Here is a 24,063-nt window from a genome sequence, read left to right on the forward strand (position 1 = left end):
AGCACAAGGGAACTCTCGAAAGAAGAACAAGGCTAGAGGAAGATCTGAACAAAGAAATCTGACTTTTACCAGAGCTGACCAGAGGAAAACACAAACACAGTCCCCCACTACCACAAATAAAGCAGTCGAGTTTCCCACATTTGGGGAAATCACAGGGGTCAGCATACCCATAATGCAATGAATGAACCTCACCCTGGGAGAATAATCTTCATGACCATGGTATCTCCTATGCAAAATAAGTATGATTTGGGATAGAGCTGGGGAGGGCCGCTGCTCAGGCACATCTCTGTCAAGTAAAGGAGATTCAACTGAGGCAGCACAAGGGAACTCTCATCTGGGGACAACAACTGCAGGGAGAACACATATTTTCAGATGAACATGGGAGGGCAGAAGGCTGCCTAATACTGAAGCACCCCCAAACAACAAACCAAATGCAACAACTAGTGCAAGCATTCCTGGGGGAAGTTCTGCAGAAGACGGATTTGCATACGGTGATGTCATCCAAGCAGTGGGTCAAAGTTGGCTTCAACCCTCATCTGCATATGAAAAGAGAAAAGGGGCGTGCAGGGCATGGCGGCCTTTTGCGGTGCTTGGATGACCCCTAGTTCGCATTAAACACCTCCACCCTCCTTTGGTGTGGGGCTCATGTTGGCCATGCCCCATCCCCTGAAGCATTCAAGCTGATTTCTTGCAGCAGCTGGGCACTGTAACAGCTCCAGAGCTGCTCTGTAAGGCAAGTAAAAGGGTGTGGGCCCTGCAGCACTACCTGTAGTTTGCATTGTGCATTGGAAGGCACAAAGTAAGCAGACGGGAGGAGAAGTCAGGATAGTGCACAAGGGTATAGAAGGGAGCGGCTGAAGAAAAGAGAAGTGGAAACAGACAGCAAACTAGGCTGGAGAGAGACCTGAGACAAAGAGATCTGAATTATACGAGAGCCGACCAGGGGAAACACAAATTATGCAGTCAAGTTTCCCACATTTGGGGAAATCACAGGAGCAGCACACCCAGAGTACAATGGGTGAGCCTTGCCCTGGGAGAAGCACCTTCATGATCATAGTATCTCACCTGGCAGGTAAGTAGGAGTTGGGCTAGAGCTGGGGAGGGTCGCTGCTCGGGTACCCCCCTGTAAAGTGAAGGAGATCCAACTGAGGCAGCACAAGGGAACTCTCGAAAAAAGAACAAGGCTAAAGGAAAATCTGAGACAAAGAAATCTGACTTTTACCAGAGCTGACCAGAGGAAAGCACAAACACAGTCTCCCACTACCACAAATAATGCAGTCAAGTTTCCCACATTTGGGGAAATCACAGGGGTCAGCATACCCAAAATGCAATGAATGAACCTCACCCTGGGAGAAAAATCTTCATGACCATGGTATCTCCTATGCAAAATAAGTATGATTTGGAATAGGGCTGGGGAGGGCCGCTGCTCATGCACATCTCTGTCAAGTAAAGGAGATTCAACTGAGGCAGCACAAGGGAACTCTCATCTTGGGACAACAACTGCAGGGAGAACATATATTTTCAGATGAACATGGGAGGGCAGAAGGCTGCCTAATACTGAAGCACCCCCAAACAACAAACCAAATGCAACAACTAGTGCAAGCATTCCTGGGGGAAGGCCTGCCGCAGATGGATTTGCATATGGTGATGTCATCCAAGCAGTGGGTCAAAGTTGGCTTCAACCCTCGTCTGCATATGAAAAGAGAAAAGGGGCGTGCAGGGCATGGTGGCCTTTTGCGGCGCTTGGCTGACCCCTAGTTTGCATTAAACACCTCCACCCTCCTTTGGTGTGGGGCTCATGTTGGCTATGCCCCAGCCCCTGAAGCATTCAAGCTGATTTCTTGCAGCAGCTGGGCACTGTAACAGCTCCAGAGCTGCTCTGTAAGGCAAGTAAAAGGGTGTGGGCCCTGCAGCACTACCTGTAGTTTGCATTGTGCATTGGAAGGCACAAAGTAAGCAGACGGGAGGAGAAGTCAGGATAGTGCACAAGGGTATAGAAGGGAGCGGCTGAAGAAAAGAGAAGTGGAAACAGACAGCAAACTAGGCTGGAGAGAGACCTGAGACAAAGAGATCTGAATTATACGAGAGCCGACGAGGGGAAACACAAATTATGCAGTCAAGTTTCCCACATTTGGGGAAATCGCAGGAGCAGCACACCCAGAGTGCAATGGTTGAGCCTTGCCCTGGGAGAAGCACCTTCATGATCATAGTATCTCACCTGGCAGGTAAGTAGGAGTTGGGCTAGAGCTGGGGAGGGTCGCTGCTCGGGTTCCCCCCTGTGAAGTGAAGGAGATCCAACTGAGGCAGCACCAGGGAACTCTCGAAAGAAGAACAAGGCTAGAGGAAGATCTGAGACAAAGAAATCTGACTTTTACCAGAGCTGACCAGAGGAAAGCACAAACACAGTCCCCCACTACCACAAATAATGCAGTCGAGTTTCCCACATTTGGGAAAATCACAGGGGTCAGCATACCCAGAATGCAATGAATGAACCTCACCCTGGGAGAACAATCTTCATGACCATGGTATCTCCTATGCAAAATAAGTATGATTTGGGATAGGGCTTGTGAGGGCAGCTGCTCAGGCACATCTCTGTCAAGTAAAGGAGATTCAACTGAGGCAGCACAAGTGAACTCTCATCTGGGGACAACAACTGCAGGGAGACCACATCTTTTCAGATGAACATGGGAGGGCGGAAGGCTGCCTAATACTGAAGCACCATCAAATATCAAACCATATGCAACAACTAGTACAAGCACTCCTGGGGGAAGGTCTGCAGCAGACGGATTTGCATACGGTGATGTTATCCAAGCAGTGGGCCAAAGTTGACTGGAACCCTCATCTGCATATGAAAAGAGAAAAGGGGCATGCAGGGCATGGCGGCCTTTTGCAGTGCTTGGATGACCCCTAGTTCGCATTAAACACCTCCCCCCTCCTTTGGTGTGGGGCTCATGTTGGCCATGCCCCATCCCCTGAAGCATTCAAGCTGATTTCTTGCAGCAGCTGGGCACTGTAACAGCTCCAGAGCTGCTCTGTAAGGCAAGTAAAAGGGTGTGGGCCCTGCAGCACTACCTGTAGTTTGCATTGTGCATTGGAAGGCACAAAGTAAGCAGACGGGAGGAGAAGTCAGGATAGTGCACAAGGGTATAGAAGGGAGCGGCTGAAGAAAAGAGAAGTGGAAACAGACAGCAAACTAGGCTGGAGAGAGACCTGAGACAAATAGATCTGAATTATACGAGAGCCGACCAGGGGAAACACAAATTATGCAGTCAAGTTTCCCACATTTGGGGAAATCGCAGGGGCAGCACACCCAGAGTGCAATGGGTGAGCCTTGCCCTGGGAGAAGCACCTTCATGATCATAGTATCTCACCTGGCAGGTAAGTAGGAGTTGGGCTAGAGCTGGGGAGGGTCGCTGTTCGGGCACCCCCCTGTCAAGTGAAAGAGATCCAACTGAGGCAGCACAAGGGAACTCTCGAAAGAAGAACAAGGCTAGAGGAAGATCTGAGACAAAGAAATCTGACTTTTACCAGAGCTGACCAGAGGAAAGCACAAACACAGTCCCCCACTACCACAAATAATGCAGTCGAGTTTCCCACATTTGGGAAAATCACAGGGGTCAGCATACCCAGAATGCAATGAATGAACCTCACCCTGGGAGAACAATCTTCATGACCATGGTATCTCCTATGCAAAATAAGTATGATTTGGGATAGGGCTGGTGAGGGCCGCTGCTCAGGCACATCTCTGTCAAGTAAAGGAGATTCAACTGAGGCAGCACAAGGGAACTCTCATCTGGGGACAACAACTGCAGGGAGACCACATCTTTTCAGATGAACATGGGAGGGCGGAAGGCTGCCTAATACTGAAGCACCATCAAATATCAAACCATATGCAACAACTAGTACAAGCACTCCTTGGGGAAGGTCTGCAGCAGACGGATTTGCATACGGTGATGTTATCCAAGCAGTGGGCCAAAGTTGACTGGAACCCTCATCTGCATATGAAAAGAGAAAAGGGGCATGCAGGGCATGGCGGCCTTTTGCAGTGCTTGGATGACCCCTAGTTCGCATTAAACACCCCCACCCTCCTTTGGTGTGGGGCTCATGTTGGCCATGCCCCATCCCCTGAAGCATTCAAGCTGATTTCTTGCAGCAGCTGGGCACTGTAACAGCTCCAGAGCTGTTCTGTAAGGCAAGTAAAAGGGTGTGGGCCCTGCAGCACCACCTGTTGTTCGCATTGTGCGTTGGAAGGCACAAATTAAGCAGACGGGAGGAGAAGTCAGGATAGTGCGCAAGGGCATACTTTTCTCTTAGTCCGGGGGCAAGGCTTCAAAATGGGGTCTGCAACGGAGGAGACACAGGGGGCGTGGTCACAGCAGCTTTTCTCTACAGCCTGCACCAGCAGGAGCCTACACCATTTTTTATGATCACGCTGAACTGCAGTGCGACTGCAATTACAGCATGGTCAAGAAGGGAGGCGTCATGCTGGGTGGCCATGCCCTGTCACTGTGCAGGAGCCAGCACAGCTCACACACTAGTCCCCGGGTGCAGCCCCCAACCCCCGGGACACCCGGAGCAACAAAATGTAGATTCAGGCCACCAGGCCACGCCCCTACCTATGAAACCATGCCTCCTTTTTACCATTGCGCTGTTTATCTGCGCGCACTGCATTACAATCTCCCTCGCCACCTTTCTGGGTGTCACCAGTGATAGTGACACCTCTGCCATGCTTGTAGCAGCTGGTCCTAAGATCTACGCCTCAAGCCCTGAGTGTTTGCCCTTGTGACTTGTTGATCATCATAGCGAAGCAGATGCTTACAGAAAACTGCAGGGGCTTAGATTGAAAATAAAAAAATTGATGGGTATAAGGTAGAGAGGAGCGGGTTCGGTTCTCCGAGAACCGAATTCCCCACGAACTCCACGTGGTTTACACTGGTCCGAGGCAGGCTCGGTTGTTCCCGCCTGACTCGGAAAACCTGAACAAGGGAAAATGTCATCATCCCGCTGTCGGATTCTTGCGAGATTCGGATTCCATATAAAGAGCTGCGCGTTGCTGCCATTTTTACTCGTGCATTGAAGAGAGAGCGGAGAGGACGTGGCTATGTTCTCTCAGTGGAAATCTCAATATCAGTGCTCAGTATCAGTGGTTACTTATTGCTGCTCAGTAATACTAGTAGTGTGTCTCTCCTGCTCAGTGTCAGTTCTCAGTAGTATCCTCATCAGTGCTCAGTATCACTGCTCATTGTCTTGTGCTGCATTGTGGTGCTCAGCATACTACAGTACATTACTAATAGTCCAGTGCTGCATCTTGCTGCTCAGTGTCAGTTCTAGTATCCTCATCAGTGCTCACTATCACTGCTCATTGCATTGTGGTGTTCTGTATACTACAGTAACATAGTAATATAGTATATATAGAGGAGCGGGTTCGGTTCTCCGAGAACCGAATTCCCGACGAACTCCACGTGGTTTACACTGGTCCGTGGCAGGCTCGGTTGTTCCCGCCTGACTCGGAAAACCTGAACAAGGGAAAATGTCATCATCCCGCTGTCGGATTCTCGCGAGATTCGGATTCCATATAAAGAGCTGCGCGTTGCCGCCATTTTTACTCGTGCATTGAAGAGAGAGCGGAGAGGACGTGGCTATGTTCTCTCAGTGGAAATCTCAATATCAGTGCCCAGTATCAGTGGTTACTTATTGCTGCTCAGTAATACTAGTAGTGTGTCTCTCCTGCTCAGTGTCAGTTCTCAGTAGTATCCTCATCAGTGCTCAGTATCACTGCTCATTGTCTTGTGCTGCATTGTGGTGCTCAGCATACAACAGTACATTACTAATAGTCCAGTGCTGCATCTTGCTGCTCATGTTGGCTATGCCCCAGCCCCTGAAGCATTCAAGCTGATTTCTTGCAGCAGCTGGGCACTGTAACAGCTCCAGAGCTGCTCTGTAAGGCAAGTAAAAGGGTGTTGGCCCTGCAGCACTACCTGTAGTTTGCATTGTGCGTTGGAAGGCACAAAGTAAGCAGACAGGAGAAGTCAGGAGAGTGCACAAGGGCATAGAAGGCAGGGGCTCAAGAAAAGAGAAGTGGAAACAGACAGCAAACTAGGCTGGAGAGAGACCTGAGACAAAGAGATCTGAATTATACGAGTAGCCGACCAGAGGAAACACAAATTATGCAGTCAAGTGTCCCACATTTGGGGAAATCGTAGGAGCAGCACACCCAGAGTGCAATGGGTGAGCCTTGCCCTGGTAGAAGCACCTTCCTGATCATAGTATCTCACTTGGCAGGTAAGTAGGAGTTGGGCTTGAGCTGGGGAGGGTCGCTGCTCGGGCACCCCCCTGTCAAGTGAAGGAGATCCAACTGAGGCAGCACAAGGAAACTCTCAAAAAAAGAACAAGGCTAGAGGAAGATCTGAGACAAAGAAATCTGACTTTTACCAGAGCTGACCAGAGGAAAGCACAAACACAGTCCCCCACTACCACAAATAATGCAGTCGAGTTTCCCACATTTGGGGAAATCACAGGGGTCAGCATACCCAGAATGCAATGAATGAACCTCACCCTGGGAGAACAATCTTCATGACCATGGTATCTCCTATGCAAAATAAGTATGATTTGGGATAGGGCTGGGGAGGGCCGCTGCTCAGGCACATCTCTTTCAAGTAAAGGAGATTCAACTGAGGCAGCACAAGGGAACTCTCATCTGGGGACAACAACTGCAGGGAGAACACATATTTTCAGATGAACATGGGAGAGCTGAAGGCTGCCTAATACTGAAGCACCCCAAACAACAAACCAAATGCAACAACTAGTACAAGCATTCCTGGGGGAAGGTCTGCAGAAGACGGATTTGCATACGGTGATGTCATCCAAGCAGTGGGCCAAAGTTGGCTGGAACCCTCATCTGCATATGAAAAGAGAAAAGGGGTATGCAGGGCATGGCGGCCTTTTGCGGCGCTTGGATGACCCTTAGTTCGCATTAAACACCTCCACCCTCCGTCGGTGTGGGGCTCATGTTGGCTATGCCCCAGCCCCTGAAGCATTCAAGCTGATTTCTTGCAGCAGCTGGGCACTGTAACAGCTCCAGAGCTGCTCTGAAAGGCAAGTAAAAGGGTGTGGGCCCTGCAGCACTACCTGTAGTTTGCATTGTGCGTTGGAAGGCACAAAGTAAGCAGACAGGAGAAGTCAGGAGAGTGCACAAGGGCATAGAAGGCAGCGGCTCAAGAAAAGAGAAGTGGAAACAGACAGCAAACTAGGCTGGAGAGAGACCTGAGACAAAGAGATCTGAATTATACGAGTAGCCGACTAGAGGAAACACAAATTATGCAGTCAAGTGTCCCACATTTGGGGAAATCGTAGGAGCAGCACACCCAGAGTGCAATGGGTGAGCCTTGCCCTGGGAGAAGCACCTTCCTGATCATAGTATCTCACCTGGCAGGTAAGTAGGAGTTGGGCTAGAGATGGGGAGGGTCGCTGCTCGGGCACCCCCCTGTCAAGTGAAGTTCTGCAGAAGACGGATTTGCATACGGTGATGTCATCCAAGCAGTGGGTCAAAGTTGGCTTCAACCCTCATCTGCATATGAAAAGAGAAAAGGGGCGTGCAGGGCATGGCGGCCTTTTGCGGTGCTTGGATGACCCCTAGTTCGCATTAAACACCTCCACCCTCCTTTGGTGTGGGGCTCATGTTGGCCATGCCCCATCCCCTGAAGATGAACATGGGAGGGCAGAAGGCTGCCTAATACTGAAGCACCCCCAAACAACAAACCAAATGCAACAACTAGTGCAAGCATTCCTGGGGGAAGGCCTGCCGCAGATGGATTTGCATATGGTGATGTCATCCAAGCAGTGGGTCAAAGTTGGCTTCAACCCTCGTCTGCATATGAAAAGAGAAAAGGGGCGTGCAGGGCATGGTGGCCTTTTGCGGCGCTTGGCTGACCCCTAGTTTGCATTAAACACCTCCACCCTCCTTTGGTGTGGGGCTCATGTTGGCTATGCCCCAGCCCCTGAAGCATTCAAGCTGATTTCTTGCAGCAGCTGGGCACTGTAACAGCTCCAGAGCTGCTCTGTAAGGCAAGTAAAAGGGTGTGGGCCCTGCAGCACTACCTGTAGTTTGCATTGTGCATTGGAAGGCACAAAGTAAGCAGACGGGAGGAGAAGTCAGAATAGTGCACAAGGGTATAGAAGGGAGCGGCTGAAGAAAAGAGAAGTGGAAACAGACAGCAAACTAGGCTGGAGAGAGACCTGAGACAAAGAGATCTGAATTATACGAGAGCCGACGAGGGGAAACACAAATTATGCAGTCAAGTTTCCCACATTTGGGGAAATCGCAGGAGCAGCACACCCAGAGTGCAATGGTTGAGCCTTGCCCTGGGAGAAGCACCTTCATGATCATAGTATCTCACCTGGCAGGTAAGTAGGAGTTGGGCTAGTGCTGGGGAGGGTCGCTGCTCGTGTTCCCCCCTGTGAAGTGAAGGAGATCCAACTGAGGCAGCACCAGGGAACTCTCGAAAGAAGAACAAGGCTAGAGGAAGATCTGAGACAAAGAAATCTGACTTTTACCAGAGCTGACCAGAGGAAAGCACAAACACAGTCCCCCACTACCACAAATAATGCAGTCGAGTTTCCCACATTTGGGAAAATCACAGGGGTCAGCATACCCAGAATGCAATGAATGAACCTCACCCTGGGAGAACAATCTTCATGACCATGGTATCTCCTATGCAAAATAAGTATGATTTGGGATAGGGCTGGTGAGGGCAGCTGCTCAGGCACATCTCTGTCAAGTAAAGGAGATTCAACTGAGGCAGCACAAGTGAACTCTCATCTGGGGACAACAACTGCAGGGAGACCACATCTTTTCAGATGAACATGGGAGGGCGGAAGGCTGCCTAATACTGAAGCACCATCAAATATCAAACCATATGCAACAACTAGTACAAGCACTCCTGGGGGAAGGTCTGCAGCAGACGGATTTGCATACGGTGATGTTATCCAAGCAGTGGGCCAAAGTTGACTGGAACCCTCATCTGCATATGAAAAGAGAAAAGGGGCATGCAGGGCATGGCGGCCTTTTGCAGTGCTTGGATGACCCCTAGTTCGCATTAAACACCTCCCCCCTCCTTTGGTGTGGGGCTCATGTTGGCCATGCCCCATCCCCTGAAGCATTCAAGCTGATTTCTTGCAGCAGCTGGGCACTGTAACAGCTCCAGAGCTGCTCTGTAAGGCAAGTAAAAGGGTGTGGGCCCTGCAGCACTACCTGTAGTTTGCATTGTGCATTGGAAGGCACAAAGTAAGCAGACGGGAGGAGAAGTCAGGATAGTGCACAAGGGTATAGAAGGGAGCGGCTGAAGAAAAGAGAAGTGGAAACAGACAGCAAACTAGGCTGGAGAGAGACCTGAGACAAATAGATCTGAATTATACGAGAGCCGACCAGGGGAAACACAAATTATGCAGTCAAGTTTCCCACATTTGGGGAAATCGCAGGGGCAGCACACCCAGAGTGCAATGGGTGAGCCTTGCCCTGGGAGAAGCACCTTCATGATCATAGTATCTCACCTGGCAGGTAAGTAGGAGTTGGGCTAGAGCTGGGGAGGGTCGCTGCTCGGGTACCCCCCTGTCAAGTGAAGGAGATCCAACTGAGGCAGCACAATGGAACTCTCGAAAGAAGAACAAGGCTAGAGGAAAATCTGAGACAAAGAAATCTGACTTTTACCAGAGATGACCAGAGGAAAGCACAAACACAGTCCCCCACTACCACAAATAATACAGTCAAGTTTCCCACATTTGGGGAAATCACAGGGGTCAGCATACCCAAAATGCAATGAATGAACCTCACCCTGGGAGAACAATCTTCATGACCATGGTATCTCCTATGCAAAATAAGTATGATTTGGAATAGGGCTGGGGAGGGCCGCTGCTCATGCACATCTCTGTCAAGTAAAGGAGATTCAACTGAGGCAGCACAAGGGAACTCTCATCTGGGGACAACAACTGCAGGGAGAACACATATTTTCAGATGAACATGGGAGGGCAGAAGGCTGCCTAATACTGAAGCACCCCCAAACAACAAACCAAATGCAACAACTAGTGCAAGCATTCCTGGGGGAAGTTCTGCAGAAGACGGATTTGCATACGGTGATGTCATCCAAGCAGTGGGTCAAAGTTGGCTTCAACCCTCATCTGCATATGAAAAGAGAAAAGGGGCGTGCAGGGATGGCGGCCTTTTGCGGTGCTTGGATGACCCCTAGTTCGCATTAAACACCTCCACCCTCCTTTGGTGTGGGGCTCATGTTGGCCATGCCCCATCCCCTGAAGCATTCAAGCTGATTTCTTGCAGCAGCTGGGCACTGTAACAGCTCCAGAGCTGCTCTGTAAGGCAAGTAAAAGGGTGTGGGCCCTGCAGCACTACCTGTAGTTTGCATTGTGCATTGGAAGGCACAAAGTTAGCAGACGGGAGGAGAAGTCAGGATAGTGCACAAGGGTATAGAAGGGAGCGGTTGAAGAAAAGAGAAGTGGAAACAGACAGCAAACTAGGCTGGAGAGAGACCTGAGACAAAGAGATCTGAATTATACGAGAGCCGACCAGGGGAAACACAAATTATGCAGTCAAGTTTCCCACATTTGGGGAAATCGCAGGGGCAGCACACCCAGAGTGCAATGGGTGAGCCTTGCCCTGGGAGAAGCACCTTCATGATCATAGTATCTCACCTGGCAGGTAAGTAGGAGTTGGGCTAGAGCTGGGGAGGGTCGCTGTTCGGGCACCCCCCTGTCAAGTGAAAGAGATCCAACTGAGGCAGCACAAGGGAACTCTCGAAAGAAGAACAAGGCTAGAGGAAGATCTGAGACAAAGAAATCTGACTTTTACCAGAGCTGACCAGAGGAAAGCACAAACACAGTCCCCCACTACCACAAATAATGCAGTCGAGTTTCCCACATTTGGGAAAATCACAGGGGTCAGCATACCCAGAATGCAATGAATGAACCTCACCCTTGGAGAACAATCTTCATGACCATGGTATCTCCTATGCAAAATAAGTATGATTTGGGATAGGGCTGGTGAGGGCAGCTGCTCAGGCACATCTCTGTCAAGTAAAGGAGATTCAACTGAGGCAGCACAAGTGAATTCTCATCTGGGGACAACAACTGCAGGGAGACCACATCTTTTCAGATGAACATGGGAGGGCGGAAGGCTGCCTAATACTGAAGCACCATCAAATATCAAACCATATGCAACAACTAGTACAAGCACTCCTGGGGGAAGGTCTGCAGCAGACGGATTTGCATACGGTGATGTTATCCAAGCAGTGGGCCAAAGTTGACTGGAACCCTCATCTGCATATGAAAAGAGAAAAGGGGCATGCAGGGCATGGCGGCCTTTTGCAGTGCTTGGATGACCCCTAGTTCGCATTAAACACCTCCCCCCTCCTTTGGTGTGGGGCTCATGTTGGCCATGCCCCATCCCCTGAAGCATTCAAGCTGATTTCTTGCAGCAGCTGGGCACTGTAACAGCTCCAGAGCTGCTCTGTAAGGCAAGTAAAAGGGTGTGGGCCCTGCAGCACTACCTGTAGTTTGCATTCTAGTGTCTTTCGTTTGGGAGAAAAATGCAAAGGTACAATACAGCTTTTCCTTGCCGATATCTCTCTTTTGCAAAGAGCTAGGCATTGGAAAATTCAGGGCTATACCGTGTAGATGAAGCACTAACAGGAGGCTTTTAAATTTTCATTCTAGTGTCTTTCGTTTGGGAGAAAAATGCAAAGGTACAATACAGCTTTTCCTTGCCAATATCTCTCTTTTGCAAAGAGCTAGGCATTGGAAAATTCAGGGCTATAACGTGTAGATGAAGCACTAACAGGAGGCTTTAAAATTTTCATTCTAGTGTCTTTCGTTTGGGAGAAAAATGCAAAAGTACAATGCAGCTTTTCCTTGCCGATATCTCTCTTTTGCAAAGAGATAGGCATTGGAAAATTCAGGGCTATAACGTGTAGATGAAGCACTAACAGGAGGCTTTAAAATTTTCATTCTAGTGTCTTTCGTTTGGGAGAAAAATGCAAAGGTACAATACAGCTTTTCCTTGCCGATATCTCTCTTTTGCAAAGAGCTAGGCATTGGAAAATTCAGGGCTATAACGTGTAGATGAAGCACTAACAGGAGGCTTTAAAATTTTCATTCTAGTGTCTTTCGTTTGGGAGAAAAATGCAAAGGTACAATACAGCATTTCCTTGCCGATATCTCTCTTTTGCAAAGAGCTAGGCATTGGAAAATTCAGGGCTATAACGTGTAGATGAAGCACTAACAGGAGGCTTTAAAATTTTCATTCTAGTGTCTTTCGTTTGGGAGAAAAATGCAAAAGTACAATGCAGCTTTTCCTTGCCGATATCTCTCTTTTGCAAAGAGATAGGCATTGGAAAATTCAGGGCTATAACGTGTAGATGAAGCACTAACAGGAGGCTTTAAAATTTTCATTCTAGTGTCTTTCGTTTGGGAGAAAAATGCAAAGGTACAATACAGCATTTCCTTGCCGATATCTCTCTTTTGCAAAGAGATAGGCATTGGAAAATTCAGGGCTATAACGTGTAGATGAAGCACTAACAGGAGGCTTTAAAATTTTCATTCTAGTGTCTTTCGTTTGGGAGAAAAATGCAAAGGTACAATACAGCTTTTCCTTGCCGATATCTCTCTTTTGCAAAGAGATAGGCATTGGAAAATTCAGGGCTATAACGTGTAGATGAAGCACTAACAGGAGGCTTTAACATTTTCATTCTAGTGTACTTCGTTTGGGAGAAAAATGCAAAGGTACAATACAGCTTTTCCTTGCCGATATCTCTCTTTTGCAAAGAGATAGGCATTGGAAAATTCAGGGCTATAACGTGTAGATGAAGCACTAATAGGAGGCTTTAAAATTTTCATTCTAGTGTCCTTCGTTTGGGAGAAAAATGCAAAGGTACAATACAGCTTTTCCTTGCCGATATCTCTCTTTTGCAAAGAGATAGGCATTGGAAAATTCAGGGCTATAACGTGTAGATGAAGCACTAACAGGAGGCTTTAAAATTTTCATTCTAGTGTCTTTCGTTTGGGAGAAAAATGCAAAGGTACAATACAGTTTTTCCTTGCCGATATCTCTCTTTTGCAAAGAGATAGGCATTGGAAAATTCAGGGCTATAACGTGTAGATGAAGCACTAACAGGAGGCTTTAAAATTTTCATTCTAGTGTCTTTCGTTTGGGAGAAAAATGCAAAGGTACAATACAGCTTTTCCTTGCCAATATCTCTCTTTTGCAAAGAGCTAGGCATTGGAAAATTCAGGGCAATAACGTGTAGATGAAGCACTAACAGGAGGCTTTAAAATTTTCATTCTAGTGTCTTTCGTTTGGGAGAAAAATGCAAAAGTACAATGCAGCTTTTCCTTGCCGATATCTCTCTTTTGCAAAGAGATAGGCATTGGAAAATGCAGGGCTATAACGTGTAGATGAAGCACTAACAGGAGGCTTTAAAATTTTCATTCTAGTGTCTTTCGTTTGGGAGAAAAATGCAAAGGTACAATACAGCATTTCCTTGCCGATATCTCTCTTTTGCAAAGAGATAGGCATTGGAAAATTCAGGGCTATAACGTGTAGATGAAGCACTAACAGGAGGCTTTAAAATTTTCATTCTAGTGTCTTTCGTTTGGGAGAAAAATGCAAAGGTACAATACAGCTTTTCCTTGCCGATATCTCTCTTTTGCAAAGAGCTAGGCATTGGAAAATTCAGGGCTATACCGCGTACATGAAGCACTAACAGGAGGCTTTTAAATTTTCATTCTAGTGTCTTTCGTTTGGGAGAAAAATGCAAAAGTACAATGCAGCTTTTCCTTGCCGATATCTCTCTTTTGCAAAGAGATAGGCATTGGAAAATTCAGGGCTATAACGTGTAGATGAAGCACTAATAGGAGGCTTTAAAATTTTCATTCTAGTGTCTTTCGTTTGGGAGAAAAAAGCAAAGGTACAATACAGCTTTTCCTTGCCGATATCTCTCTTTTGCAAAGAGATAGGCATTGGAAAATTCAGGGCTATAACGTGTAGATGAAGCACTAACAGGAGGCTTTAAAATTTTCATTCTAGTGTCTTTCGTTTGGGAGAAAAATGCAAAGGTACAATACAGCTTTTCCTTGCCGATATCTCTCTTTTGCAAAGAGCTAGGCATTGGAAAATTCAGGGCTATAACGTGTAGATGAAGCACTAACAGTAGGCTTTAAAATTTTCATTCTAGTGTCTTTCGTTTGGGAGAAAAATGCAAAGGTACAATACAGCTTTTCCATGCCGATATCTCTCTTTTGCAAAGAAATAGGCATTGGAAAATTCAGGGCTATAACGTGTAGATGAAGCACTAACAGGAGGCTTTAAAATTTTCATTCTAGTGTCCTTCGTTTGGGAGAAAAATGCAAAGGTACAATACAGCTTTTCCTTGCCGATATCTCTCTTTTGCAAAGAGATAGGCATTGGAAAATTCAGGGCTATATCGTGTAGATGAAGCACTAACAGGAGGCTTTAAAATTTTCATTCTAGTGTCTTTCGTTTGGGAGAAAAATGCAAAGGTACAATACAGCTTTTCCTTGCCAATATCTCTCTTTTGCAAAGAGCTAGGCATTGGAAAATTCAGGGCTATAACGTGTAGATGAAGCACTAACAGGAGGCTTTAAAATTTTCATTCTAGTGTCTTTCGTTTGGGAGAAAAATGCAAAAGTACAATGCAGCTTTTCCTTGCCGATATCTCTCTTTTGCAAAGAGATAGGCATTGGAAAATGCAGGGCTATAACGTGTAGATGAAGCACTAACAGGAGGCTTTAAAATTTTCATTCTAGTGTCTTTCGTTTGGGAGAAAAATGCAAAGGTACAATACAGCATTTCCTTGCCGATATCTCTCTTTTGCAAAGAGATAGGCATTGGAAAATTCAGGGCTATAACGTGTAGATGAAGCACTAACAGGAGGCTTTAAAATTTTCATTCTAGTGTACTTCGTTTGGGAGAAAAATGCAAAGGTACAATACAGCTTTTCCTTGCCGATATCTCTCTTTTGCAAAGAGATAGGCATTGGAAAATTCAGGGCTATAACGTGTAGATGAAGCACTAATAGGAGGCTTTAAAATTTTCATTCTAGTGTCCTTCGTTTGGGAGAAAAATGCAAAGGTACAATACAGCTTTTCCTTGCCGATATCTCTCTTTTGCAAAGAGATAGGCATTGGAAAATTCAGGGCTATAACGTGTAGATGAAGCACTAACAGGAGGCTTTAAAATTTTCATTCTAGTGTCTTTCGTTTGGGAGAAAAATGCAAAGGTACAATACAGCTTTTCCTTGCCGATATCTCTCTTTTGCAAAGAGCTAGGCATTGGAAAATTCAGGGCTATAACGTGTAGATGAAGCACTAACAGGAGGCTTTAAAATTTTCATTCTAGTGTCTTTCGTTTGGGAGAAAAATGCAAAGGTACAATACAGCTTTTCCTTGCCGATATCTCTCTTTTGCAAAGAGATAGGCATTGGAAAATTCAGGGCTATAACGTGTAGATGAAGCACTAACAGTAGGCTTTAACATTTTCATTCTAGTGTCTTTCGTTTGGGAGAAAAATGCAAAGGTACAATACAGCTTTTCCTTGCCGATATCTCTCTTTTGCAAAGAGATAGGCATTGGAAAATGCAGGGCTATAACGTGTAGATGAAGCACTAACAGGAGGCTTTACAATTTTCATTCTAGTGTCTTTCGTTTGGGAGAAAAATGCAAAAGTACAATGCAACTTTTCCTTGCCGATATCTCTCTTTTGCAAAGAGATAGGCATTGGAAAATGCAGGGCTATAACGTGTAGATGAAGCACTAACAGGAGGCTTTAAAATTTTCATTCTAGTGTCTTTCGTTTGGGAGAAAAATGCAAAGGTACAATACAGCATTTCCTTGCCGATATCTCTCTTTTGCAAAGAGATAGGCATTGGAAAATTCAGGGCTATTACGTGTAGATGAAGCACTAACAGGAGGCTTTAAAATTTTCATTCTAGTGTCCTTCGTTTGGGAGAAAAATGCAAAGGTACAATACAGCTTTTCCTTGCCGATATCTCTCTTTTGCAAAGAGATAGGCATTGGAAAATTCAGGGCTATAACGTGTAGATGAAGCACTAACAGGAGGCTTTAAAATTTTCATTCTAGTGTCTTTCGTTTGGGAGAAAAATGCAAAGGTACAATACAGCTTTTCCTTGTCGATATCTCTCTTTTGCAAAGAGCTAGGCATTGGAAAATTCAGGGCTATAACGTGTAGATGAAGCACTAACAGTAGGCTTTAACATTTTCATTCTAGTGTCTTTCGTTTGGGAGAAAAATGCAAAGGCACAATACAGCTTTTCCTTGCCGATATCTCTCTTTTGCAAAGAGATAGGCATTGGAAAATTCAGGGCTATAACGTGTAGATGAAGCACTAACAGTAGGCTTTAACATTTTCATTCTAGTGTCTTTCGTTTGGGAGAAAAATGCAAAGGCACAATACAGCTTTTCCTTGCCGATATCTCTCTTTTGCAAAGAGATAGGCATTGGAAAATTCAGGGCTATAACGTGTAGATGAAGCACTAACAGGAGGCTTTAAAATTATCATTCTAGTGTCTTTCGTTTGGGAGAAAAATGCAAAAGTACAATACACTTTTCCTTGCCGATATCTCTCTTTTGCAAAGAGATAGGCATTGGAAAATTCAGGGCTATAACGTGTAGATGAAGCACTAATAGGAGGCTTTAACATTTTCATTCTAGTATCCTTCGTTTGGGAGAAAAATGCAAATGTACAATACATCTTTTCCTTGCCGATATCTCTCTTTTGAAAAGAGATAGGCATTGGAAAATTCAGGGCTATAACGTGTAGATGAAGCACTAACAGGAGGCTTTAAAATTTTCATTCTAGTGTCTTTCGTTTGGGAGAAAAATGCAAAGGTACAATACAGCTTTTCCTTGCCGATATCTCTCTTTTGCAAAGAGCTAGGCATTGGAAAATTCAGGGCTATAACGTGTAGATGAAGCACTAACAGTAGGCTTTAAAATTTTCATTCTAGTGTCTTTCGTTTGGGAGAAAAATGCAAAGGTACAATACAGCTTTTCCTTGCCGATATCTCTCTTTTGCAAAGAGCTAGGCATTGGAAAATTCAGGGCTATAACGTGCAGATGAAGCACTAACAGTAGGATTTAAAATTTTCATTCTAGTATCTTTCGTTTGGGAGAAAAATGCAAAGGTACAATACAGCTTTTCCTTGCCGATATCTCTCTTTTGCAAAGAGATAGGCATTGGAAAATTCAGGGCTATAACGTGTAGATGAAGCACTAACAGGAGGCTTTAAAATTTTCATTTTAGTGTCTTTCGTTTGGGAGAAAAATGCAAAGGTACAATACAGTTTTTCCTTGCCGATATCTCTCTTTTGCAAAGAGATAGGCATTGGAAAATTCAGGGCTATAACGTGTAGATGAAGCACTAATAGGAGGCTTTAAAATTTTCATTCTAGTGTCCTTCGTTTGGGAGAAAAATGCAAAGGTACAATACAGCTTTTCCTTGCTGATATCTCTCTTTTGCAAAGAGATAGGCATTGGAAAATTCAGGGCTATAACGTGTAGATGAAGCACTAACAGGAGGCTTTAAAATTTTCATTCTAGTGTCTTTCGTTTGGGAGAAAAATGCAAAGGTACAATACAGCTTTTCCTTGCCGATATCTCTCTTTTGCAAAGAGCTAGGCATTGGAAAATTCAGGGCTATAACGTGTAGATGAAGCACTAACAGTAGGCTTTAACATTTTCATTCTAGTGTCTTTCGTTTGGGAGAAAAATGCAAAGGTACAATACAGCATTTCCTTGCCGATATCTCTCTTTTGCAAAGAGCTAGGCATTGGAAAATTCAGGGCTATAACGTGTAGATGAAGCACTAACAGTAGGCTTTAAAATTTTCATTCTAGTGTCTTTCGTTTGGGAGAAAAATGCAAAGGTACAATACAGCTTTTCCTTGCCGATATCTCTCTTTTGCAAAGAGATAGGCATTGGAAAATTCAGGGTTATAACGTGTAGATGAAGCACTAACAGGAGGCTTTAAATTTTTCATTCTAGTGTCCTTCGTTTGGGAGAAAAATGCAAAGGTACAATACAGCTTTTCCTTGCCGATATCTCTCTTTTGCAAAGAGATAGGCATTGGAAAATTCAGGGCTATAACGTATAGATGAAGCACTAACAGGAGGCTTTAAAATTTTCATTCTAGTGTCTTTCGTTTGGGAGAAAAATGCAAAAGTACAATGCAGCTTTTCCTTGCCGATATCTCTCTTTTGCAAAGAGATAGGCATTGGAAAATGCAGGGCTATAACGTGTAGATGAAGCACTAACAGGAGGCTTTAAAATTTTCATTCTAGTGTCTTTCGTTTGGGAGAAAAATGCAAAGGTACAATACAGCTTTTCCTTGCCGATATCTCTCTTTTGCAAAGAGATTGGCATTGGAAAATTCAGGGCTATAACGTGTAGATGAAGCACTAACAGGAGGCTTTAACATTTTCATTCTAGTGTACTTCGTTTGGGAGAAAAATGCAAAGGTACAATACAGCTTTTCCTTGCCGATATCTCTCTTTTGCAAAGAGATAGGCATTGGAAAATTCAGGGCTATAACGTGTAGATGAAGCACTAACAGGAGGCTTTAAAATTTTCATTCTAGTGTCTTTCGTTTGGGAGAAAAATGCAAAGGTACAATACAGCTTTTCCTTGCCGATATCTCTCTTTTGCAAAGAGCTAGGCATTGGAAAATTCAGGGCTATAACGTGTAGATGAAGCACTAACAGGAGGCTTTAAAATTTTCATTCTAGTGTCTTTCGTTTGGGAGAAAAATGCAAAGGTACAATACAGCTTTTCCTTGCCGATATCTCTCTTTTGCAAAGAGATAGGCATTGGAAAATTCAGGGCTATAACGTGTATATGAAGCACTAACAGGAGGCTTTAAAATTTTCATTCTAGTGTCTTTCGTTTGGGAGAAAAATGCAAAGGTACAATACAGCTTTTCCTTGCCAATATCTCTCTTTTGCAAAGAGATAGGCATTGGAAAATTCAGGGCTATAACGTGTAGATGAAGCACTAACAGGAGGCTTTAAAATTTTCATTCTAGTGTCTTTCGTTCGGGAGAAAAATGCAAAGGTACAATACAGTTTTTCCTTGCCGATATCTCTCTTTTGCAAAGAGATAGGCATTGGAAAATTCAGGGCTATAACGTGTAGATGAAGCACTAACAGGAGGCTTTAAAATTTTCATTCTAGTGTCCTTCGTTTGGGAGAAAAATGCAAAGGTACAATACAGCTTTTCCTTGCCAATATCTCTCTTTTGCAAAGAGCTAGGCATTGGAAAATTCAGGGCTATAACGTGTAGATGAAGCACTAAAAGGAGGCTTTAAAATTTTCATTCTAGTTTCTTTCGTTTGGGAGAAAAATGTAAAAGTACAATGCAGCTTTTCCTTGCCGATATCTCTCTTTTGCAAAGAGATAGCCATTGGAAAATTCAGGGCTATAACGTGTAGATGAAGCACTAACAGGAGGCTTTAAAATTTTCATTCTAGTGTCTTTCGTTTGGGAGAAAAATGTAAAAGTACAATGCAGCTTTTCCTTGCCGATATCTCTCTTTTGCAAAGAGATAGGCATTGGAAAATTCATGGCTATAACGTGTATATGAAGCACTAACAGGAGGCTTTAAAATTTTCATTCTAGTGTCTTTCGTTTGGGAGAAAAATGCAAAGGTACAATACAGCTTTTCCTTGCCGATATCTCTCTTTTGCTAAGAGATAGGCATTGGAAAATTCAGGGCTATAACGTGTAGATGAAGCACTAAAAGGAGGCTTTAAAATTTTCATTCTAGTGTCCTTCGTTTGGGAGAAAAATGCAAAGGTACAATACAGCTTTTCCTTGCCGATATCTCTCTTTTGCAAAGAGATAGGCATTGGAAAATTCAGGGCTATAACGTGTAGATGAAGCACTAATAGGAGGCTTTAAAATTTTCATTCTAGTGTCCTTCGTTTGGGAGAAAAATGCAAAGGTACAATACAGCTTTTCCTTGCCGATATCTCTCTTTTGCAAAGAGATAGGCATTGGAAAATTCAGGGCTATAACGTGTAGATGAAGCACTAACAGGAGGCTTTAAAATTTTCATTCTAGTGTCTTTCGTTTGGGAGAAAAATGCAAAGGTACAATACAGCTTTTCCTTGCCGATATCTCTCTTTTGCAAAGAGCTAGGCATTGGAAAATTCAGGGCTATAACGTGTAGATGAAGCACTAACAGTAGACTTTAAAATTTTCATTCTAGTGTCTTTCGTTTGGGAGAAAAATGCAAAGGTACAATACAGCTTTTCCTTGCCAATATCTCTCTTTTGCAAAGAGCTAGGCATTGGAAAATTCAGGGCTATAACGTGTAGATGAAGCACTAACAGGAGGCTTTAAAATTTTCATTCTAGTGTCTTTCGTTTGGGAGAAAAATGCAAAGGTACAATACAGTTTTTCCTTGCCGATATCTCTCTTTTGCAAAGAGATAGGCATTGGAAAATTCAGGGCTATAACGTGTAGATGAAGCACTAACAGGAGGCTTTAAAATTTTCATTCTAGTGTCTTTCGTTTGGGAGAAAAATGCAAAGGTACAATACAGCTTTTCCTTGCCGATATCTCTCTTTTGCAAAGAGATAGGCATTTGAAAATTCAGGGCTATAACGTGTAGATGAAGCACTAACAGGAGGCTTTAAAATTTTCATTCTAGTGTCCTTCGTTTGGGAGAAAAATGCAAAGGTACAATACAGCTTTTCCTTGCCGATATCTCTCTTTTGCAAAGAGATAGGCATTGGAAAATTCAGGGCTATAACGTGTAGATGAAGCACTAATAGGAGGCTTTAAAATTTTCATTCTAGTGTCCTTCGTTTGGGAGAAACATGCAAAGGTACAATACAGCTTTTCCTTGCCGATATCTCTCTTTTGCAAAGAGATAGGCATTGGAAAATTCAGGGCTATAACGTGTAGATGAAGCACTAACAGGAGGCTTTAAAATTTTCATTCTAGTGTCTTTCGTTTGGGAGAAAAATGCAAAGGTACAATACAGCTTTTCCTTGCCGATATCTCTCTTTTGCAAAGAGCTAGGCATTGGAAAATTCAGGGCTATAACGTGTAGATGAAGCACTAATAGGAGGCTTTAAAATTTTCATTCTAGTGTCTTTCGTTTGGGAGAAAAATGCAAAAGTACAATGCTGCTTTTCCTTGCCGATATCTCTCTTTTGCAAAGAGATAGGCATTGGAAAATTCAGGGCTATAACGTGTAGATGAAGCACTAACAGGAGGCTTTAAAATTTTCATTCCAGTGTCCTTCGTTTGGGAGAAAAATGCAAAGGTACATTACAGCTTTTCCTTGCCAATATCTCTCTTTTGCAAAGAGCTAGGCATTGGAAAATTCAGGGCTATAACGTGTAGATGAAGCACTAACAGGAGGCTTTAAAATTTTCATTCTACTGTCCTTCGTTTGGGAGAAAAATGCAAAGGTACAATACAGCTTTTCCTTGCCGATATCTCTCTTTTGCAAAGAGATAGGCATTGGAAAATTCAGGGCTATAACGTGTAGATGAAGCACTAACAGGAGGCTTTAAAATTTTCATTCTAGTGTCTTTCGTTTGGGAGAAAAATGCAAAGGTACAATACAGCTTTTCCTTGCCGATATCTCTCTTTTGCAAAGAGCTAGGCATTGGAAAATTCAGGGCTATAACGTGTAGATGAAGCACTAACAGTAGACTTTAAAATTTTCATTCTAGTGTCTTTCGTTTGGGAGAAAAATGCAAAGGTACAATACAGCTTTTCCTTGCCAATATCTCTCTTTTGCAAAGAGCTAGGCATTGGAAAATTCAGGGCTATAACGTGTAGATGAAGCACTAACAGGAGGCTTTAAAATTTTCATTCTAGTGTCTTTCGTTTGGGAGAAAAATGCAAAGGTACAATACAGTTTTTCCTTGCCGATATCTCTCTTTTGCAAAGAGATAGGCATTGGAAAATTCAGGGCTATAACGTGTAGATGAAGCACTAACAGGAGGCTTTAAAATTTTCATTCTAGTGTCTTTCGTTTGGGAGAAAAATGCAAAGGTACAATACAGCTTTTCCTTGCCGATATCTCTCTTTTGCAAAGAGATAGGCATTTGAAAATTCAGGGCTATAACGTGTAGATGAAGCACTAACAGGAGGCTTTAAAATTTTCATTCTAGTGTCCTTCGTTTGGGAGAAAAATGCAAAGGTACAATACAGCTTTTCCTTGCCGATATCTCTCTTTTGCAAAGAGATAGGCATTGGAAAATTCAGGGCTATAACGTGTAGATGAAGCACTAATAGGAGGCTTTAAAATTTTCATTCTAGTGTCCTTCGTTTGGGAGAAACATGCAAAGGTACAATACAGCTTTTCCTTGCCGATATCTCTCTTTTGCAAAGAGATAGGCATTGGAAAATTCAGGGCTATAACGTGTAGATGAAGCACTAACAGGAGGCTTTAAAATTTTCATTCTAGTGTCTTTCGTTTGGGAGAAAAATGCAAAGGTACAATACAGCTTTTCCTTGCCGATATCTCTCTTTTGCAAAGAGCTAGGCATTGGAAAATTCAGGGCTATAACGTGTAGATGAAGCACTAATAGGAGGCTTTAAAATTTTCATTCTAGTGTCTTTCGTTTGGGAGAAAAATGCAAAAGTACAATGCTGCTTTTCCTTGCCGATATCTCTCTTTTGCAAAGAGATAGGCATTGGAAAATTCAGGGCTATAACGTGTAGATGAAGCACTAACAGGAGGCTTTAAAATTTTCATTCTAGTGTCCTTCGTTTGGGAGAAAAATGCAAAGGTACATTACAGCTTTTCCTTGCCAATATCTCTCTTTTGCAAAGAGCTAGGCATTGGAAAATTCAGGGCTATAACGTGTAGATGAAGCACTAACAGGAGGCTTTAAAATTTTCATTCTAGTGTCTTTCGTTTGGGAGAAAAATGCAAAGGTACAATACAGCATTTCCTTGCCGATATCTCTCTTTTGCAAAGAGATAGGCATTGGAAAATTCAGGGCTATTACGTGTAGATGAAGCACTAAAAGGAGGCTTTAAAATTTTCATTCTAGTGTCTTTCGTTTGGGAGAAAAATGTAAAAGTACAATGCCGCTTTTCCTTGCCGATATCTCTCTTTTGCAAAGAGATAGGCATTGGAAAATTCAGGGCTATAACGTGTAGATGAAGCACTAACAGGAGGCTTTAAAATTTTCATTCTAGTGTCTTTCGTTTGGGAGAAAAATGTAAAAGTACAATGCAGCTTTTCCTTGCCGATATCTCTCTTTTGCAAAGAGATAGGCATGAGAAAATTCAGGGCTATAAAGTGTATATGAAGCACTAACAGGAGGCTTTAAAATTTTCATTCTAGTGTCTTTCGTTTGGGAGAAAAATGCAAAGGTACAATACAGCTTTTCCTTGCTGATATCTCTCTTTTGCTAAGAGATAGGCATTGGAAAATTCAGGGCTATAACGTGTAGATGAAGCACTAACAGGAGGCTTTAAAATTTTCATTCTAGTGTCCTTCGTTTGGGAGAAAAATGCAAAGGTACAATACAGCTTTTCCTTGCCGATATCTCTCTTTTGCAAAGAGATAGGCATTGGAAAATTCAGGGCTATAACGTGTAGATGAAGCACTAATAGGAGGCTTTAAAATTTTCATTCTAGTGTCCTTCGTTTGGGAGAAAAATGCAAAGGTACAATACAGCTTTTCCTTGCCGATATCTCTCTTTTGCAGAGATAGGCATTGGAAAATTCAGGGCTATAACGTGTAGATGAAGCACTAACAGGAGGCTTTAAAATTTTCATTCTAGTGTCTTTCGTTTGGGAGAAAAATGCAAAGGTACAATACAGCTTTTCCTTGCCGATATCTCTCTTTTGCAAAGAGCTAGGCATTGGAAAATTCAGGGCTATAACGTGTAGATGAAGCACTAACAGGAGGCTTTAAAATTTTCATTCTAGTGTCTTTCGTTTGGGAGAAAAATGCAAAGGTACAATACAGCTTTTCCTTGCCGATATCTCT

The 24,063-nt window shown here is 43.8% G+C and overlaps 14 non-coding genes and 2 pseudogenes across 14 annotated transcripts; all 16 read right to left on the reverse strand.

Moving 5' to 3' along the window:
- Window positions 1-79: 79 nt before the first annotated feature.
- LOC135040404 (U1 spliceosomal RNA) lies at window positions 80-243 on the reverse strand. Its single transcript, XR_010234309.1, has one exon. It is a non-coding gene; the product is annotated as a U1 spliceosomal RNA (small nuclear RNA).
- Window positions 244-917: 674 nt separating this feature from the next.
- LOC135040324 (U1 spliceosomal RNA) lies at window positions 918-1,080 on the reverse strand. The gene has a single exon (XR_010234252.1). It is a non-coding gene; the product is annotated as a U1 spliceosomal RNA (small nuclear RNA).
- A 152-nt stretch (window positions 1,081-1,232) lies between these two features.
- Window positions 1,233-1,396, reverse strand: LOC135040411 (U1 spliceosomal RNA). The gene has a single exon (XR_010234316.1). It is a non-coding gene; the product is annotated as a U1 spliceosomal RNA (small nuclear RNA).
- A 701-nt stretch (window positions 1,397-2,097) lies between these two features.
- Window positions 2,098-2,233, reverse strand: LOC135040329 (U1 spliceosomal RNA; annotated as a pseudogene).
- Window positions 2,234-2,385: 152 nt separating this feature from the next.
- On the reverse strand, window positions 2,386-2,549 carry LOC135040321 (U1 spliceosomal RNA). Its single transcript, XR_010234249.1, has one exon. It is a non-coding gene; the product is annotated as a U1 spliceosomal RNA (small nuclear RNA).
- A 674-nt stretch (window positions 2,550-3,223) lies between these two features.
- On the reverse strand, window positions 3,224-3,386 carry LOC135040289 (U1 spliceosomal RNA). Its single transcript, XR_010234219.1, has one exon. It is a non-coding gene; the product is annotated as a U1 spliceosomal RNA (small nuclear RNA).
- Window positions 3,387-3,538: 152 nt separating this feature from the next.
- LOC135040333 (U1 spliceosomal RNA) lies at window positions 3,539-3,702 on the reverse strand. The gene has a single exon (XR_010234255.1). It is a non-coding gene; the product is annotated as a U1 spliceosomal RNA (small nuclear RNA).
- A 2,424-nt stretch (window positions 3,703-6,126) lies between these two features.
- On the reverse strand, window positions 6,127-6,290 carry LOC135040351 (U1 spliceosomal RNA). Its single transcript, XR_010234264.1, has one exon. It is a non-coding gene; the product is annotated as a U1 spliceosomal RNA (small nuclear RNA).
- Window positions 6,291-6,442: 152 nt separating this feature from the next.
- Window positions 6,443-6,606, reverse strand: LOC135040298 (U1 spliceosomal RNA). Its single transcript, XR_010234227.1, has one exon. It is a non-coding gene; the product is annotated as a U1 spliceosomal RNA (small nuclear RNA).
- A 670-nt stretch (window positions 6,607-7,276) lies between these two features.
- Window positions 7,277-7,440, reverse strand: LOC135040325 (U1 spliceosomal RNA). Its single transcript, XR_010234253.1, has one exon. It is a non-coding gene; the product is annotated as a U1 spliceosomal RNA (small nuclear RNA).
- Window positions 7,441-8,275: 835 nt separating this feature from the next.
- On the reverse strand, window positions 8,276-8,411 carry LOC135040330 (U1 spliceosomal RNA; annotated as a pseudogene).
- Window positions 8,412-8,563: 152 nt separating this feature from the next.
- Window positions 8,564-8,727, reverse strand: LOC135040345 (U1 spliceosomal RNA). The gene has a single exon (XR_010234260.1). It is a non-coding gene; the product is annotated as a U1 spliceosomal RNA (small nuclear RNA).
- A 674-nt stretch (window positions 8,728-9,401) lies between these two features.
- On the reverse strand, window positions 9,402-9,564 carry LOC135040290 (U1 spliceosomal RNA). Its single transcript, XR_010234220.1, has one exon. It is a non-coding gene; the product is annotated as a U1 spliceosomal RNA (small nuclear RNA).
- Window positions 9,565-9,716: 152 nt separating this feature from the next.
- On the reverse strand, window positions 9,717-9,880 carry LOC135040391 (U1 spliceosomal RNA). The gene has a single exon (XR_010234296.1). It is a non-coding gene; the product is annotated as a U1 spliceosomal RNA (small nuclear RNA).
- A 673-nt stretch (window positions 9,881-10,553) lies between these two features.
- Window positions 10,554-10,716, reverse strand: LOC135040284 (U1 spliceosomal RNA). Its single transcript, XR_010234214.1, has one exon. It is a non-coding gene; the product is annotated as a U1 spliceosomal RNA (small nuclear RNA).
- Window positions 10,717-10,868: 152 nt separating this feature from the next.
- Window positions 10,869-11,032, reverse strand: LOC135040381 (U1 spliceosomal RNA). Its single transcript, XR_010234286.1, has one exon. It is a non-coding gene; the product is annotated as a U1 spliceosomal RNA (small nuclear RNA).
- Window positions 11,033-24,063: the final 13,031 nt, after the last annotated feature.

The sequence above is a fragment of the Pseudophryne corroboree genome, unplaced genomic scaffold, assembly GCF_028390025.1.
Source record: "Pseudophryne corroboree isolate aPseCor3 unplaced genomic scaffold, aPseCor3.hap2 scaffold_739, whole genome shotgun sequence".
NCBI lineage: Eukaryota > Metazoa > Chordata > Amphibia > Anura > Myobatrachidae > Pseudophryne > Pseudophryne corroboree.